Genomic DNA, 15,735 nt, shown 5'->3' with positions numbered 1-15,735 from the left:
CTCTGAGAGTCTGACAAATTAAATGTTATCATTTTCGCTCGAAGTTGATTAAAAATGAATCCAAATATCAATTACATGCCCACTTAACTTAACATTTCTACACAGCAGGTCAAAACAGCTCTGTGCTGCTTGATTTCTTGAGTAAAATGTTGTCATCAGCTACTTTTATCACAGTTCATCTCACCTTCAAGCAAAGGAATGTGTATGCATGACAGGTCATTTATTACTGACATGTTCTGACTTAGAAAAGTCTTTTCAGCCAAGTTTCTAAACCAGAGTACAATGCAAAAAGTTCACATTGGAAATAAAAATGCTGATTATAAGTGTTTCATGTCACCGTTGAATTGATGTTTCCTCCCAACATCTGCAATTACTGGCGTTTCCTGAACAGAAAGGAGAAGCCTGACAGGCACGCACACACACACAGACACACACACACAAATTTACAGTAATCTATTCACATATCCTTGCCAGACAGTTGACTCTGTCCAAGCTGCCCTTGAGGTGTAACCGCAGCTCTCCTCTGCTGGTAACTGGGTTTGTCATTAGACTTCACTGCAAAGCCTTTGTTATCTTTATCTGTTCCTATGAAATACACTCTCTTGCTCTTACTCAATCTCTCTTTCCCCCTCTGCAACAGTGTCTGTGGTGGCTTTCTTCTTTGCGCATACTGCTGTGCCTGCATTGAATGATATCAGCTGGACTGTCCACTAAAGAGAGACAGTCCACTGTGACTGCAGCTAAAGATTATTTTCCTTGTTGAATCTATCGATCATTTTTACCATTTTACCATTTAGTCTTCAATTTGCCTAAATAGTCATGTCATGGACTTGTTTAGTACTGATGTATGTGGATGTTTTCCACTGACACAGTCTGTGGGGGTTTGTTTAGTTATACTTGTCAGGCTGCAGACTTGACCCTCTGGGACCCCTTTAAAACACTATACCTTGGGTCCCCTTGGCACATTTTTGGCGCTTTTCCACTAGCACCTACTTGGCTCGACTCTACTCCGTTTGTAAGGTTTTCCATTAGGTGGTAGTACCTGGTACCAGTTGAGCTGAGTCAAGCCAAAAATGTGGCATAAACGGAGTGCAGGCCACTGATTGGACAGGGAGTGACAACACATGAGAGTGACTCCTTCACGAAAACCAAACCCGGCATTTTAAAGAAAAAAAAAAAAAAAAAACGGCAACAGCGACCTTGCATATTGATCATCCCTGAAGTTGGCAAAGTTGGAAAATGGAAAGCAAACCGGTCCCGTGGTCAAGTGAAGAGATGGAGACTTTTCTGTGCTTGGTGGCGGGGCCGCCTTGCTATAACAACTCCAGCCACGGTGAGGTGGTACTCAATTGTTATGGAAAACGACAGAAACCGTGTCAAGCCGAAAAGGTGCTAGTGTATTGATGGCATTGATAGGGTGTAATTTTACATATTAATGATTAATTTCAACTTCAACTGATTAATTGCTTTCACCGACTTCAGTGCTCCCCATTCCTATAAATTATTCATTAATTAATTATTCAGGATTTTTACGATTTTAATGCAAGTTTGTTAATGCAATGACCTTAAAAACAAATAGTCAAAAAAAAAAACAAAAAACACACACACAAATTTTACTTTGTTCTATAAACTAAATGCTATGTATTTTTTCCTCTCCTCATATTAACACAGTCTGGGATATGTTGATTTATGGCAATATTGTTCATTAAGCATAATTATTTTTTGTGCAATATTAGATTTTTTTTTAAAAAGTTACTTTGGGACCCCCCAGAGAACAAAAAATTTACCTCTTTTTAAAACTGCTGTAAAAAAAAATATTGTATATATATATATATATATATATATATATTTTACTTTCTGTGTGTTGAGACTGTGACTCTGCACCACGTCCACTACAAGCAAAATTTTCCAAGTGAGAGCAGATGAAAAAAAAAAAAAAAAAACCCGTCCGGTGTGTCGACAGTGAGAGACGCAACCCGAGTCACATTCAGCCTGTCTGCTGAAAAGCACCACGTCTATTACTAATCAAGTTTACCAGAAACTCGAAACTATCAGTGATTACAGACCGAGGTAAGAGCGAGCTGAAAAAACCTCACTGGTACTGACGAGAGACACGACGTGACCTGTCAGACCTGAGAGAATGAGCGAGATGTTGTCACTGTGTGTGTGTGTGAGCGGTGCAGCTGCAGTGAACAGTGTGTGTGTAAGGGAGGGGCGCTGTGTGTGACTGGCCTATCACACAACGTGGACACAGTATAGCGGATAGCGGGTGGTCAGGACCACCCGCTATCCGCTATCCCTAAAGTGTGTGCGCAAGATAGCAACTTTAGGGATAGCGCATGAAACACGCCCACGGACACACCTCCAGGCGCAAATGACGGAGTCGGCATAACGGATAGCAGGTGGCGCAAGATACCGTTTAGGGATAGCGGAAGTTCCTAAATCCGCAATTTGCGGGTAGCGGGTCGTGGCAGCGGATAGCGGGTGGCACAAGATAGGGCCCTAGGTCTGCAGAATCAGTAACCTCTTTTAAATCCCTTCTTAAAACATACATTTAGCGGAGAGCCTTTTCTGATTTTATTTGAGTTTTGACTTTTTTATATATGCAAACGCTATGGCCTTATCTTTTGTTTTATTGTTTGCCGATTCCAATATTAGGGAATAAAAAAATTCCGATAACCGATATATTGGCCAATTAAATTTTTACATTTTTCAATAAAAAGAAAAAACCTGCTGTAAACAAATGCAGCCCACAACGTTTTTTGCACGGTGACGACGCGTTATCCTAATTTGCTCCGGTCTTATCTAGTCTGCTAGCATGCAGCTGCCTGAGTGAGCATAATATTACTTTGAGGTACTGTAATGTTATCGTTACGTTTATTGTGCCGTCACTGACTCGGTTAAAGTGTAAGGTAATATTTATTTAATATTTAAGCTAGGTTATCCTTTAGTTTGCTAACACATCAGTCACGCATGACAGACACAACGAGGCACGCCATGGGGAATGGGGAACTTATTGAGTTACTGTTTATTTCACAAACTAGTTATAAACTTACCACTGAGGCAAACCGCTCGGCTCAGTAAATGCGCTGTCGGCTCTTCAGTCTTCTTACTACTTCACTCTGCTGTGGGGTGACTGTGGAGCGCTGGAGCGTCCTCTACTGGATATGTAACACAAGGACATCATTTCACAATATTCCCAGCATTTTATTAGTGAAAAGTAAGTGTTGACATCGGCGTCAATCAGCCAACTTTTGGCCATTTACCAATTATTCTCTAATGGCTATAATTGGCCGATTAAATCGGCCGGCCAATAAATCGGTCGGGCAAAACAACACAAAGGTCAGAAATTTGAGCATTGAGGTCAGAAAGGTCAGGCATTAAGGTTTTCATCACCATGTACATGTACTATATGATATAATAATACATTTTATTTGTTATGGCACCTTTCATGGCACTCAAGGTCGCCTTACAGTAAAAATAAATACAGAATACAGCAACGACAGAAAAAAACAGCATAAAAACATCACAGACATCACAGCATAAGAAAACATCATAGAAAAATACTTAATTAGACATTGTGACACCCACCCCACAATATAAACTACAACAACTATTGATTCACACTTGCAGACCCATGTTTGATCACTACCACTAATAATTAAGGATTCAGTAATGGAAGTCGCCTGTTGGTCATGTCTTTTACATTATATATATATATATATATATATATATATATATTTAAAAAATGGAACAGAACAGTTACAGAGAGTAGGCTATCTTGAACATGTGAGTTTTGAGTCTGGATTTGAACAAGGGAAGAAAGTCGATGTTACGGATGTCAGATGGAAGAGAGTTCCAGAGTTGGGGAGCAGAGCGGCTGAAAGCTCTGCTCCCCATAGTGCTGAGACGGGAGGTGGGTACAGAGAGGTGGAGGGAGGAGGAAGGGGGAAGGATACAGAAGGATTTTGAAGTTGATTCTGAATTTGACCGGGAGCCAGTGAAGCTGCTGGAGGACGGGAGTGATGTGATGAAAGGAAGGGGGTTCTAGAAATGATACGGGCTGCAGAATTCTGGACCAGTTGAAGCTTATGGAGGGATTTGTGAGGGGCACCAAAGAGGAGTGAGTTGCAATAGTCAATGCGGGAGGTGACGAGGCTGTGAACCAGGATGGCAGTGGAGTGAGGGGTGAGAGATGGGCGGAGACGGTTAATGTTGCGTAGATGGAAATATGCAGAGCGGGTTATGTTATTGATGTGAGAGTGGAAGGACAGTGAGCTCTTAACCTGGGGAGAGGGGGACACTGTGGAGCTGTCAATGGTGAGGGAAAAACTGTTGGCTTTGGATAAGGTGGATTTGGTACCAACTAGGAGGAGTTCTGTTTTATCACTGTTGAGTTTAAGAAAGTTTGAGGTGAACCAGGATTTAATTTCTGAGAGGCAGTGGGAGAGAGGAGTCGGGTTTACTGGACAGGTAGAGCTGGGTGTCATCCGCGAAGCAGTGAAAATGGATACCAAATTTTCGGAAGATATTGCCGAGTAGGAGGAGGTAGGTAAGGTCATTACAGCTAGTTGCAATCAGACTGGGTAATTTGCCTGCTTTTAAATCCTCATAAAACCAAAGAGAGATTGTGATTCAAGTTTGACAGCATTTAGGTGATACAGAAAGTAACAGTACAAACCTTATGCCATAACCGGATCTAGGCTAATACCCTGCAGTGAAACAAGATAATTATTTAGTATTAGGTAAACACACTATAGACAGCTACACACAAATAGTTACCATGGTTCTTGGCTTGCACTGGTGGGAGGGAGATGAGCTTCTTCTGCGAGTAGTGGGCAGTCTGGTACAAGAGAGCTGCTACGTGGTTGCACAGGGCGGTGCCGGCCACACACGAACACTGGCAGCTGTCAAGCTCTACAGGGCGTGAATCCCTCAGCACAATCTGTTACAATACACACGTTAAAGGCCCCATGGACTGAAAAATTAGATTTTCGTTGTTTTTGCATGATAGGGAAGGTCTTGGCGACACATTATACTGTCCCATGCATTTCACCTATGATAAATGGAGAAGTGCACACAGCCTGTTTTTTGAAACTGTCCCTGTAAAACTAGCGGATTTCACTTCCTGGAAATTCCTGACGTCAGTATATCTGATGTCAGTGACTCCGCTGACAGCCCGCCGTCCCTCCCCAGGTAACCAACTCTGAAGCCAGCCAACTCAGTTTGTTTACGCTCCTCGGGCTACAAGCTACCAAGCTAACGAGCCCAGCCAATTAGCTTCAAGTCCCCAACCAACAAGCTACCAAGCTAGCTAAATTAGCCAGTTCACGACATATTTAACAAAAATAACGTACCATTCTGAAACATCTTGTAATAAACAGATTTGAGGTGGTTCGATTTCTCCTGCTGTCTGTGGTTCAGGATCGTACGGTTGTAAACCATCACGCTCAGGGTCCCAGTTTCACGGGTCCCCGCAGGGTTTTAGTCCAAATTTGCTCATCTGTTGGGCTCATTTCAGCGCCGACTGTCTTATCAACCCGACACAATCAAATCAAATCAAGCTTTATTGTCATTTAGCTGCACATACAGCAGTAGTGCACACAAAATGGGATAGCGTTTCTCACTTGGGATCCCTGAGTGATGGGTAAAGTCAGCCTAGCGCGGATCCCGGCTCTCTTCCCCCTCCTTTGTTTACGCTGGCACCGCTTGCACTTCCTCCTCTCCCTGGTGACTGCCAGTGTAGACACAGGTAAAATCCAGTGCTGGTGTAGTATGTCCACATCAAAGCAGAGAGCCTCAGTTCTTGCAGCATGCTTTACCCTGATGTTTAGCAAAGTCTCTCGGCTGTAGGTTATGCAGTCTGAGTGTCTGGGTTAAGCAAAACATTTGAAACATTCACTCTCGCTGATCCCTGGAGGGGCCGCTGCGTCCATGCACGCTGCCGTCACCATAGCAACACAATGCCGGCTTCGTCTGTGGTTCAGGATCGGAGTCGGACTCAGATACGTACGGTTGTATAACATCACGCTTGGCGGTAGCCATGACAATCTTACATAAGATGATAACTCGGTTTCGACATGTTTTCAAATAGTTACTGTATCTTGTTGGCTCCGTTTTTCTCTCGCTCTATTGTTTACGTCCCAAACTGCATTGCGTAGAGACGTCGGTTGATTGGCCCGACCATATGTCACTCAGAAATCAGTCAGCCAATCAGTGGAGAGGTGCTGATTCTCTCTTCTGATTGGCTAAACGAACCATGCTGCCAGAGCTCCAGATAAAGGCAAGAGAAAGGAGCTGTAAAACTATATCAGACCACAGGTACTCAAAACCACAAATACATCATGCTAGGGATATCAGCAGTTAAAATAAAACCCTGGAAAAGTGCACAGCATGGAGCCTTTAAGACAAAAGAAAATACTGCATTTGCAACACATTACAGGTACAGTGAGCATAAAGAGATGTGTAAGCAAATAAACAGGAGCATTCACCTGATAAGACCCCTATAATTCTCAAGCCCCTGTTCTATAAATACCATAAACTGTTAACTGTTACAAAAAAAAAAAAAAAAAATGTTGGATAAAAGCTGACTATCAACAAACATACATGCCTCTGTATATCTTTGTTGAGATTACTTGGCCTTACACATCATCTAACATTACTGACTGCACCTTCAATACAATCTTTAAAACAGTTTGAGAACTGTACTTTGAGAACTTTTAAGTTTAAGAACAGAACTTATTTTGGGAGAAAAGATTAGTTAAGTGAGATGTTAAGCATAAAAAAGTCAATTTGGCCTGTCTAGACTACTTAATAGGTTGTAGCCTACTACGCTGTGTCCAGATTTCAAGATTACACTCATTCTAGATAAGAGTAGAGGAAGGTTAGTAAGAAGTAAAAGAAAGGTTAGAGAAATCTGAACGCAGTCTAGTTTCTGTGAGACATTCATTAGCATATAGGCTACCTGCTTTCATACACTAGTCTAACACACAGAACAAAATAAAGACTAGTAGAGTCGATTGTAAGCCGAACCGACTTTTATCACAATGGTATGTCTCACAAAAACTTGATTTGAGTAACTTGTTTTCTCAGGAACCTGAACTGAACCTGCATGATGACTTTCCCTTACACTCAGGCTGTGAGGAGGTTGACTTTTCCTCATAGACCTGTAGCACTGGCATCTAATTGTTAGCCCTGTCGAACGCTTGTTTGAAACTGTGATTAACATTAGATTTGGGTTAAATACGTTATATCAAAAAGACACAGGACAAAATACAACAGCAATATCATTAGTGCAACTGATGACGTTGAAGGTTAATGTTGTTAGCCACTCGCTAACAAGTACGCTAGACTAGAGGCTAACGTAAAACACTTAACGTTAACCTTACCTTCATAGTTGTTGTTTAAATCCTTTGTCCATTCTTGTGCCGGCTGTGGCTGAATTAGCCTGGATGATTCTGTTAACGTCTGTCACTGATATTTTCGGGAGATCAAGGAGGGAGCAGGTGAAAAATGCAACCATTGCTGTTGTGTTAGACGCAAACCGAAAGTTTATGTGGTGGCTGACACCATGAAGCGGAAGTACGTGTCATATCGGCAATTCAAGTACCTTGGGTCATATGTAGTCAGCAGCAAAACAGACTTCCTGACAAGGAAGGGACAGGCCTGGAGTGCTTGCAACAAACTACATCACATCTCCCTGCTAGAAAAACCAGCATAGACCAGATGGAAATGATGCTGGTCTATGCTGGTCTATGCTGGATTGATGCTGGTTTAGCTGGTGAGTCAACATAGCTATGCTGGTACACCAGCATGGTGTTGCTAATGATGCTGGGAGAACGAGCATCATTAGCAACACCACCAGCATGCTGGTCCACCATTACCACGAGTATAGTAGCATGCTGGTCCACTAGCATGATCTTTCTTGTGAAACTGGTTATAGAAAGTGACTGACATTTAATTAAGGCTAGCTGTCTTACTGCAATAAAGTAACCTAACCTCTCATTCTGCATTTTATACTGTAGCTGTAAAAAAAAAAAAAAAAAAAAGTATGGCCTTCACAGAGAGTCTACACTGTCAACACTATGCAGCAGCATAACAAAAGGTGTTTCTGTCTAATGATGGTCTTTGAAACAGACCGCTGGTTGCTACTATTAGATGGTCTTCATTCATTCATTCATTGTATACTGTAAATAACACTGAGTAACACTTCATCATGGCACCTGTAAGTGAGTGGGATACATTGGGCAGAATGTGAATTAATTGGCTCGTATTTGTTGATGATCAAATAAAGTACAGTATAACAATAGCCAACAGTTCTAACCTATGATATTTTATGACAAAAACAACATCAAACATTGTGATCTCTGACAATCATTTATCTGACAGTGTAAGGGAGAAGAATCAAATGCAGACTGCTGTTTTGTCCATTGTCTGGCATGCACTGGCATGGGTAATGTACACACATCATATAAATAGTAAGCAAAAACAGTATCTTACATAAAGAAAATCAATTCATATGTACAGGATATAAAATATTAAAGTGCTCTAAAATTAACATCCCAGACAGAGAGGGTGGGGGGAGGGGTGTGGGGGCAACAACTCTCTTGAGTCACACCTTGGCTCATGTGACCTTAAAGACCCGCATGACTAGGCCAACCCTCAGGACCACCTCCAAGGTGTTTTGTCCCCAGCTAGACTTAAAATACCTGGGTTTCTCACACTAGCCTTTAGAACTGAAGAGACCTTTGGGATGAGAGGTGAAACATCTACAAGAATCAAAGGGAGCCCAGTTGCCCTCAACTTCAGTACTTAATGACTGAATTGGCTGTTAGCTCATTAATGTGCTCATTAATGACACTGCAGCTAAATGCAAAATATCAACTCACAACAAATGATCGCAACTAGTCTCTCTCAATTGCATTTGGGAAGTCACAAATATATATCAAGTTTCTGCTCCAACCTGTCAACTGATATCAGACAAAGTGGGGAGAAAATACTTCCATTTACAAGTGTGATATGGGGCACAAACCCATTCCCTTGTGATAAAGGGAAGCATTTGTGTATGGAGTTCTTTAAAGAGTACAGCAATTTCTGTACGTCCACCTGAGGGAAAGTTCACAATGTTCTGAATTTCCCCATAAACACCATCACTGAGCTTATCAAAACAGTCCCTCTGTCTTTTTGGAGGCTGTAGTTTTTGCTAGTTTACACCAGTCCTTTATGCACCATCCTCTTGTGGATCACAACTTCATCAGGTGTGTGTTTCTGTGCAGAATCAAAAGTGCGCTTCTGATCATGGGTTGTTTGAGTCACCCTGCCAGTATCTAGCACAGTTGTATCCTGACATTTTGTGACACTCTTAACTCTTGAGGTATTTGTCAGTTCCACACAGAACTCCTTCACTTGTTCACTAACAGCATATCGGTGCCTACGTGCTTCGAATGTTGTGGCTGCAGCACACCACTGAGGACAGGCAAACAGTAAAACAAGAGCCACGCATGCCACTCCGAGGCCTTCCAGTACTTCAAATCGACAAGGGGTCTGGGCAGTCTTGTTATCAAGTGGGGTGGTTTAATGCCCTTGATCCTGTTCTCTATTACCCTCATTGTACTGGGACTCCCAATGTAGTAATGCTGATCACTGTTGCTCAGGAGAAGTTCTGTGAGCTGTCTAATGACTCCAAGTAACACAGCATGCATATAATCCGGAACAAATTCCCACACAATATCAAAATAGGGCATGTTTATGAGTGATGATGGACCTTTCACTCTTACATTTCTATTTAGTGCTACTGCTTGCTCCATATCTGCCAACATTTCTTTGGCTTCTCTTTCAAGATATTATGTTGCAGTCACAGTGTATTTCACCTGTTTGTCTACAAGAGTGCCAGGGTGTAAACAAAAACCACAACCAAAGTATCCATTCAACTGTCTGGTGTTTTGCATTGCTGGTCTTGCCTTTGAATCCACACAACAACAGAGTCCAACAATGTTGCTGTTCACACAGGTTTCATTTTTTCTCCATGATAAACCTTTGGATGTCAGTGTTTTGGCCTGATCAACAGAAGGTCTGAGAAAAATCGACATTACTGGCTCTTGAGCACCAAACCAAAGACCAGCAAGCCCAAATTGTTTGGATGAGACAGAACTCCACCTGGTCTTGACAAGTTTTTATACATTTCACCATCATATATGTCAGATATGACACGGTCACATTCTGCCCTTTGTTGTTTGTAGTTAATGTTGTTTTGAATTTCAGGGGTTTCCAGTAGTGTTTGGATTTGAGGTGCAATTGGGATATTGATAAAGAAGCTTCCACTGTTCAACAAATTAGTTTCAATAGGAGTCTTACAGTTTACACACTCTGTGATGTTTTTGTCCTTTATGTCCTCCTGTGCACCAATATATATCTTACATGTTTTGCAGTAAAAGTGGAACTCTACAATGTCAGAATTGTTTTTAAAAAATGTGTTAAACATTTATTTGGATCTGGGTAACACCTCTTTGCCAAAAAGAGAATTTATGAGTTTTAACATGTCATCCAGTTGTGTCCCTGTTATGTTATGCCTTGCTGCATAACTCATCACCATGAGCACAGCCTCAGCCCTTGTTGTTGTTCCAGCTGATATTAGTACTGAGTCCATGCCTGTGCCAAAGCCAATCTGTTGGAGAGGGTCATTTTCAGGAAGATCTTCAGTTTCTGATTCAACTTGGGAAACACTGCCTTCAGAAGATGCAGTAGCACTCCACAGACACCAGGTGAAGACATGAGCTGGAAAATTACAAAGAACATATGTTCATGAGGACATTGTAGCATCCATATGCTATGACAGTAAATCCAAAAATATGTTCTGAAAAACACTTTTGTCATATTGCAACAAATGGTGTACATTTACGCTTGGTGCTGGAAGTCACCACTCCAAAAAGTGGAATGAGGCTTTAATACCTATAGCAGCACAGTTTATCTAGAAGCTTATCGATACTTTGGTACCGACCAGTCAGGAGCCGGTACCAATTTACAACCGGTTCTCTAACCGCCACTGAATTCTTTTAGTGGTGCGAGGAACCAGATCATACTGGGTTACTTTCATCCCTGCACCCGAGAGAGTGCAATGAATAACCCTCCTGCTAGGGTATTGATGGCAAGCTTTGCTGGCAGCCATGGGTGCAAATCCAACTCCAACACTGGGGGGTCAAGTCCTCAATATCTCAAGAGAGGGGGTACACCAATATTAACCAATGTACAATATAGAATGCACACGCTGGAATAGTCGCACGTTATACACTACAAGTCACCAGTCTGCGCCTTCTCTGGCTGTTGCACTGACTTAAGCAGCCTATTAATCATTTAATTTACTTATTTATTTATTATAATTATGTATAGGCTCTAGGGACATCTAGTGGCTAGACCTATGCAATTTAACGAGCAAAAGAAACAAACCAAAATATTTTTCCTATCCAACAACGCTGTTCAGTCTGTCCTGGTTCATGGTGGCTCTTAGCCATGTTTTGAGGTCACAGGTAGACGCTGGCACCACCAACAACAGTCTAACCAGAGCCTCGACTTGCACAAATAGCTCCCTCTTTGCCTTTGTCAGACCCCTGAGTATCTCTGCTGCCTCCACACTGCAACTGAAGTCATATTTACTGTGAAACAAAGGCAACTGCACAGCAAGATCATCCCTTTTCAGCTCAGGGTACTGATCTACCACATCACCCACCTGTCCAGTGAGGAGCATACTCTCTGGTTTTTGCAAGATCTTAAAACTCTCCTGGTCAAAGCGGCCAGCAATCTGAACATCCAAATTGTCTAAGATCTTGAAGTACTCTGCACGATAGAAATCAAGTGCTTTCCCAGCAAAGCCTCTGGTGTTTGGCAAATCAATGGGTTTTAGCTGTGCAGACTCAACCACTGCAGTTGCCTGTTTAGATAGGGAAACAGTGTTCATCATTATGTTTGCCCTGAAAAGCAGAGCGCACACAGTCAACAGCAGCTAGCATAACAGACACAGTCGCAGTTCTCTTCTGCAGAGATTTGTTGAGGCATTCCAGTTCTCCTACTACAGCAGAAGCAAGCGTAAGACCTAACACTGTTTTGCCCCTCCTAAAGTGTTCAAATAAGCCACTGGCAGTTGAAGCAGTCTTTGATGTACCCCTAGCCATTTTCTCCAAGCTGCTGAGTACACTCCCATATTGACGAAGCACTGCCATTATTGCTGAATGCCTGACAGTCCATCTTGTTGGGCAAAGAGATTTCAGGGTGGTCACTATCTGATTTTCTGATATGGCAATGTTCTCAAACATAGCTTTAAACTTCCCTGACTGGCCAAAGAGAATCCCTAACTGGTGGACCCAAGAAAGAGAGTCCTGAATCAGTGGGGAGACAGAGCAAGCAGCCTGTGTAATTAAGTTGACACAATGTGCACCACAATGGACAAAGAGAGCTAACGGCTGTTGCTCCCTCAGAATGACCTGTGCACCAGAGTATTTCCCTGCCATGTTGGCAGCTCTATCATAACTTTGGCCACGTAAACCAGTCATGGGTAGATTGAGCCTCAGCAGGACATCAGTAATCATGTTTGCAATTGCCTGACCAGTTGTCTCAGACACCATGTACAGCCCAATGAATTCCTCATGCGGTACCAAGTTAAAATCAATGTAACGCAGGCAGACAGACTCCTGGGGCCGGATTCTCCAAAGGTTCTTAAGATTAAATTTCTTCTTGAGTTCCACTTTTTTTCTTAGTTTGGGTTTAAGAAGAATCTTAAGATATTTTTGAATTCACAAACAAAATATCTTAAGAATCCAAACAAAAGATCTTAAGAATGTTCTCAACTTTATTCTTAAGATTTTTCTTAAGAATAAATGGGATTCTTGAAAGAAATTATCTTACTATTTTTCTTAAATAGTATCGTAACTTTAAGACAGGTAAAGGTAGTCTTAAGTAACCATATGCTGTGTGAAGGTAAGCTATTTTTCAAACATCTTTGATTAATTTAGAGCCAAATTTGATTATATAACATAGATTAATGTAGTAGGCTAATACCTTAATAATTTTACATTGTATATGTTAACATAGTGATAATCGTTATCTAAACTGTAATTCAGCCTAATATCTAAACCAGTATTTAGACACAGGCTATTGTTTCTGAGTCTATATGAGGACATTTTGTTTAGCCACCAGTCACCATTCATGTGTCAATTATATTTAGATTCCATTAACTAATAGGTTAGTAATATCGTCACTGTCCAATACAAAGTATGTATTTCAATTTTTGAGAAAACACTTTTATAACATCAAATCAAAGTTGAGACTATAATGGATATTGTTTTGTAAGTTCGTAAGTGGAAAAAATTAAGAAGTTCTTAAGATAATGTGCAGTTCTTAAGAAAATAATGGGGAATAGCACTTGAGAACATTCTTATGAACTTCTCATTTTTTCCTCTTACGAAACGTCTTAAGATTATTAGTAAGAACTTTTTGGAGAATCTGGCCCCTGCTCTTTACCAGAAACATCTTGCGTACTGTCTACAATCACAGAAAACTGCTGACAGTGCATGTCAATAGTCGAATGATAGTATTTGCCATTATATTCAGAATTTCATTCTGTGCATACCAACTGGTGTACTGAGTGTTACGTGCTGTCAGCCACTTTTTGAACACAGGATCGTCCTCTGCTCTAAGCTTCAACAACTGGTTAAGATTCCCAGATTCACTAGTGTGGCCTCTTAAGGCTATGCCCTGTCTTGCAAGATACTGTACTGAGCCGGTAATTTTCTCTAAACAATGCCTTGCCTCCTCTTGTTGTTTTCCCCATGCACTGGATAACTGGACACTGACAGGTTTAGACTGATGTGCAATCACTGATACAGCATGACAATGACCGGGGGTTCTTCCATGAGCTCCAAATTTTTCTGGGCCTTTTCTCCAGTTTCTGAAGCCTGTAAAGCAGGTTGAACTGATTTGCCAAAACCTGAATTGTTGCCAGAATAGACTTTGCTACAATAAAAACACAAGACACCTTTTACAGATGGACTGTAATGCAACCATGGAAAATCTTTAAACCATGATTCTTGGAACGACAAAGCCTTTTTTGCCAGAGGTTGTTTCTCAATGAATTTAGGGTGTGGTTGATATGGCTTAGTGCCATCACCAGTGACACTTGAACTCAAAAATTCTATCATATCTCCCTCCCTAGACCTTGTTCTGCATTTAGGCCTCACATCTGCAACCTCTCCCTGGATTCTGTGATGTAGACAGGACTTGCATCCGTGGCCTCTGGTCTCTCCCCGGTGTCCATGTTATAGATAGGATTTCCGTCTAGGGATGTGACAATACACAATGTTAATGTTTATAGCAACAAAAACGCTCAGAATAGTTATATCAGCGAATGCAAATAATACCTACTTGCATTTGTAGCCTCTGGTCTCCCCCTGGTGTCTGTGCTCCAGCTAGGACTCGCATCTGTGGCCTCTGGTCTCCTCTTGGTGCCTGTGTAGACAAGATTTGCATCTAAGAATGGGACAGTATACAATAGCGTTCATCTCTATAAAACACACAACAACTGTATGTCAAATTGTCATTTCAAATGATACCTACTTGCATCTGTAGTCTCTGTGTAACAGGGTCAATCGTGCAGCAGGCAAATATATAACATTATGTACAGTAGTTATTGTTTGTTATAATTATTACTGTTATAATTACCCAAAATCTGTGTACTGTTTTTTACATTTATTTTATTTTTATTCATTTAGTACCTGACAGGTTGGGCCTCCAAGTCAATTCATAGGGACCGTAACATAAATGAGTCTGTACCCCCCAACGTTCTTATATTGTGTGGCACCGCCCCTATATATTGTGTTTTTCGCGCCCTTACCGCCCCTTTTGTTATTGATCTCCATGGGAGAGGTAAGCGGTCTTGTAGTTCGGAAGTTTATGCGAGTTAGCATCGTTTGATTTTGTTTATATGTTTAATAGCTAGCTGTGAGGTGCTTGCTATGTATTTCAACATGTTTATTTATCATTTAATTTTTAGGGGCGCAGTGTTTTGGGGGAGCTGACTGGAGGGAAATATTTTTTATATGCCTTTTGTCAGGTGCGAAATAAACGGAGACTGCCTCCAAAGGTGTAATCGTCTCAGACCCTTCCTACAACGCAGAGTCGTATCCAACCGGTCACATCTGGTCTCCCCCTGGTGTCTGTGATCCAGCTAGGACTCGCATCTGTGGCCTCTGGTCTCCTCTTGGTGCCTGTGTAGACAAGATTTCTTAGTGATGTTGATAGGATTTGCATCTATGGATGGGACAATACACAATTTTATTGTTTATAGCAATGAACACACTCACAATAATTGTATCACGCAGAATTCAAATTACCCCTACTTGCATCTGTAGCTTCTAGTTTGGCCATGGAGTCTGTACTAGTGCTGGTCATTGAGGTTTGAGGTTTTTTAGTGCCTCTCCCCCTGACCTCTAAAGTCATTCCTCCTGACTGACATTCTGTCTCCTAGGAAAGAAATAAGTTACATATGGTAGGTAAACAAACAGACAAAAAAAACAAAAACAAAAAAAAACACTCAAATAGCACAGTGGCAGTGTGACAAACACCTAAAACAAAATGTCTAGTATTTTATTTTTAGTGGGCATTTATGCCCATTTGCCTTTATTTTTTTGGCAATTTGTTTTTTTCAAAATAGCATGTCTTTCTACAGCTGTGAAACCATACCTGAGACTC

Source organism: Myripristis murdjan, chromosome 13, assembly GCF_902150065.1.
Source record: "Myripristis murdjan chromosome 13, fMyrMur1.1, whole genome shotgun sequence".
NCBI lineage: Eukaryota > Metazoa > Chordata > Actinopteri > Holocentriformes > Holocentridae > Myripristis > Myripristis murdjan.
This window is presented reverse-complemented; position numbering follows the sequence as displayed.